This window comes from Haplochromis burtoni, unplaced genomic scaffold (assembly GCF_018398535.1).
Source record: "Haplochromis burtoni strain Fernald_Lab_line unplaced genomic scaffold, NCSU_Asbu1 Contig_143, whole genome shotgun sequence".
Classification (NCBI taxonomy): domain Eukaryota; kingdom Metazoa; phylum Chordata; class Actinopteri; order Cichliformes; family Cichlidae; genus Haplochromis; species Haplochromis burtoni.
In genome coordinates, this window is record NW_024582504.1 from 418,501 (window position 1) to 422,780 (window position 4,280).

Sequence of the window (4,280 nt, forward strand, 5' to 3'; positions counted from 1 at the left end):
TCGCCAAAGTGCTTGCTCATAGGGGGTCATATGATTGTTGGGTTTGTCTCGGTATCTATGAAGCGCCTTGAGGCGACTTTTGTTGTGATTTGGCGCTATATAAATAAAATTGAATTGAATTGAATTAAAGAGCTCCATCTACTAAGGAGTCAAAGAAATAGACCAGGACTCACTGGTGCATCTACAATATGTATGTAACTCATAAGAAGAGTGACCAAATGTGCAGATGGTACTTGGATGGCACACTATTGGTCAATTTAAAAGAAATCAAAGAAATCAGTCAGATCTGTCACATTTCATCCGTGTTTCCTGTACTACTGTTTTATGTCTGTATTGGCCTCACACAGTGTTGCACCACCATGTCTAATGTGTAAAAAAGACAATATTGGCTAAAGGTGGTACAGGTAACATTAGTAACAATAATGGGGCGGTTTGCACCATAAGAGTAGCCGTTGCTCAGGAGGTAGACCAGGTCATCGACTACGTGGAAACTTGGTGATTTGAAATTTAACTGGCTCCAGTGTGCATGGGAGGGCTGTCTGTTTTTCTGTGTTAGCACTACAACAGGTGTACCCTGCCTCTCCCTCTATGACAGCTGGGTTAGGCTTCACCCTGACCCCCCCAAAGCCAAAACTGCATAAGCGGAAGAAATTGGATTTCCAATAACACCCACTTGATTGGTTTCAGTCATTTTCCATTACAATTGAGTGCCACCTAATGTACTTGTGGCCGTTATATCAATGCGGCCACAGTCCCTTTGTCCTGTGACATCATGAACACTACAACAACGAAGGACGTCAGGACAATTGTATACCTGCTGCTCGGTGTTTCTTTTTATCAGACAGGTTTCAAAAATGGTGGCTTTGATTTCTGTGAAGGAGACTCTCTCATGACTCATTAGGGGTTACCACTGAGTAGCCAATCGTTGGATGCATTCTCGACCCAAGTAAGTAGTGAAAAAAGTACCTGGTACCAGGTACTACCACTTCAAATCCTAAAAACTGAGCCAAGCTGACTCGAGTATGTACTAGTGGAAAAGGGCTAATAGTAATAATAATTTAATGACATAGTCATTGGGAACTAATTTCCTGCCTTTAACTTATCATGAGTACAATTGCCTAAATATATTTATGTAACAGGCTATTCCTTTTACACTGCTGTTTCTATCCTTTTACTTATGTAAAGCCTCTTAAATGCTTCTTTACCACCAGATAGCATACATCAGCTATTTGACAGTTTTCCATTTTAAACTGGCTTTATCAGAAAGGCCCTTTGAGAATGCTGTGCCTTCTCTCCTTGGGTCATCTGATGACCCTTTGAGCAAGGTCCATATGCTAAACAAGACCTTAAAGTATAACTGAAAGTTTCCAAAATAGCAAAGTAAGTAGACTTTGTTGTATTAAAAGTCAACCAAGGCTCTCAAAAGCATTTTGTTTGGAATTAAAAGAAGACAAACAACAACAAACAGGCAAGATGTATAACTTTCTACATACAGCAGTGTGACATATCATGCCCACAGCAGTGATTGCGTATCACTAGAGCTGTTGCTGATACAGCTGTCACATGCATCTGAGCACAGTGAGTGAAAGGCGACTGGAATTACTTCATATTCGTGAGAATGTTTCACCACTCATCCAAGAGGCTTAATTAGTTTTACTGACTCTTGGGGGGGTTATGTGGTATTTAACTTCTTCGGGCGATTAAACAGAGAGGAACTCCTCACCAGTCAGTAGAACTGATGAAGCCTGATAGATGAACAGCACATTTTCTCCAAGACTACAAAGCAAATTTAGATTCAGATTGTTTTTTTCTTTTGTTTACTACTACTTAATATTCTCTGACCTAGGCGATAGCGAATCTTTATAGACATATGAGCAATACTGCACTGCAACAGCAATAAACCCAGTCATGTTTGGCATGCTCAGCAGTGATTCACTCCTATGGCATTTTCCAGGTAATCTATTTCAAAGCTTTTTCATCTAGAACTTTCAAAATGTCAACTAGAAAGTTTTCTGCACTTTCAGACACACCTACAGTAAATAATTAGGGAGGTGCAAGACACAAGGTCTTTTGAGGATATGGCATGTCCTTTTTAAAACAACTGTGGTCAGCACATTCAACTTAAGCAACTTATCCCACACCCTCAACTTTACATCTCCTACCCTGAGGCTTGATGACAGTGAGTCAGAAAGATACAGTGAGTGATGTCCTGCCCTCTGTCACATAAATGGACAGAAATGGACGAAAGCAGTGGCACGAAAGAGAAGGTGGCTTGGTAAGAGAGGCAAGGTATATAAAGAGACGGGTGGTCTGTGCAAGATAAGGAATAATGCTCTATCACATTCTGACACCGCTGTCAGTAGTTCTAGTTACAGCAGCAGTCAGATTTGTGTCATATCCTCTAAGGACAGGAAATGGTTGAGATTGCATTCTGTGAAAACAACCATTAACAATAAAAATAATAAATACTTTTATGAGTAATGGGGGGTTTAAGTTCTCATAATTCAGAAATTTAGAACATGTTAAAAACCCAACAGGACTGTGCACACCAGTTTTTAAATATGTCAGACCCTTCAAAATCCCACCAGAGGCTAGGGAACAAATCACCCTGGAGTGAAAAGTGAAGAGCTGTGTTTTTTGAACCAAACGCTGAAGCTAACAAATAAGGCCCCAGGTATTAGACCTCAAGGCCACTATCGCTGTTTGATGTGACACTATTTTGTAGTTTGACTAGGACCAGGAAGCCCCCACATCAGGTGGGGATGATATGGGGCCATGGCTCACAGGTTCTCTGGTCTAATTTACCTGTACTTCTCCCCTCAAAGAGAGACAAGCATAATTAACAGGACCAAAACACCCACCACGGGCTGAGCAGAGTCATTTATGGGAGTGACTCGGGAGGAACGGCAGCAAATGAAATGTAATTGCAATGGGAGCAGAGGAGCTGGGCTGGTGTGTCGGAGGCACTGATGTGTGTGTGAGAGGGAGAGAAAGAGAAAATGAACGGGCCAGACATGAGGGAATGAGGGAGTAAATGAAAGACTCAGAAGTTAGATAGAGAATATGCACTTGAGAGAAGAGCAAGCAAAAGAATGACTGATGAGGGATCGTGGTGGATGGGCTGAGATAAAAAAGTGGGAAGCTATTCCTTTAGGTTAGGTTAGAGTAAAAAAAATGTACCATGGTTCACCTGATGTTTGACAGAAAGGCAAAGTCAAATTAAAGGATCAGTTCAACAAAATTACAAACTCTAGATGTTCACAGCCATACAGATAGTTTCATTTCCCCAGGTGCTGAGTTACGTTCGGAGATTTATTGCAATACCCAATAAAATGGAGGTGACGGCAAATGGAATTTTGTTGCAGTGCTCACGTCTTTGGAAATTTAATTTAAAAATTCCACAGCAATGTCTCATCACAGAGTCCTCTTACACAAATAATCCAGGGACCACGTTTTCCAAAGGACTTTTTCTTTCTGTATAAAGTGCTTCCACAGAAAAAAGACTCGGTAGTCTATGAAATATGTAGTCTGTGGAATATGCTAAGGAAAAGTGTTCCTGGAAAGGGATGTTCAATTCAATTCAATGTTGTGAAATTCTAAGTGCAGCAAGCACCACAAGAAAGCTGTAGTCTATGAATATGTTTGCAAAAAGAAGGGCAGGCGTGTGGTGTATTTAGAATGGCAAAACACTCCAGAAGTAAAAGAGCAAATGTTTGTGTGTTTGTTGTTTTGAATAGAGCCAGATATTGACTCTTGTTATTATACGGTCTTCTAATGATATTATTATCGGAGATGCGCGACTATATCCAAGCAACCTTTTGTTAAAAAGCTTTTATTAAAAGCAGCAGAAGCTTTGCTTGTGATGTTGTAACCGGCCCTTCAAATGTCGGCGCGGCAGCAGTTAAACTCTGCCACATCCCCACTTCAACCTGAGCATTATTTGCTGGGTACACTGCATTTATGACTGTAATCTTTCATCATTACAGTCATTATCTTTATTTATCACAGATTTTAAGAGCATTTAAATTGGCCCGGACTTACTTAGTTCATCCACTAGCTTTGCCCCCCTACTTTTTCAACTACCCCTCTCTTTCTCTTTTCCAGCTGTCCCTCCCTCAGTCACTTTCAGTTTACGGAGCACTGGATGAGAACTGACCCGGGGTCAACTATGTTCCTGTCGCTTCCAGGCACAACAAATTGGGGTCACTGGGATGTTGGCATGGTTTGATCACACACACACACACACACACACACACACACACACACACACACACACACAC

At 41.1% G+C, this 4,280-nt stretch overlaps 1 protein-coding gene across 7 annotated transcripts in view; it reads right to left on the minus strand.

Moving 5' to 3' along the window:
* The window catches only part of nrxn2b (neurexin 2b), a 687,884-nt gene that overhangs the window by 104,549 nt on the left and 579,055 nt on the right, over positions 1–4,280 (minus strand). The window lies entirely within an intron of this gene.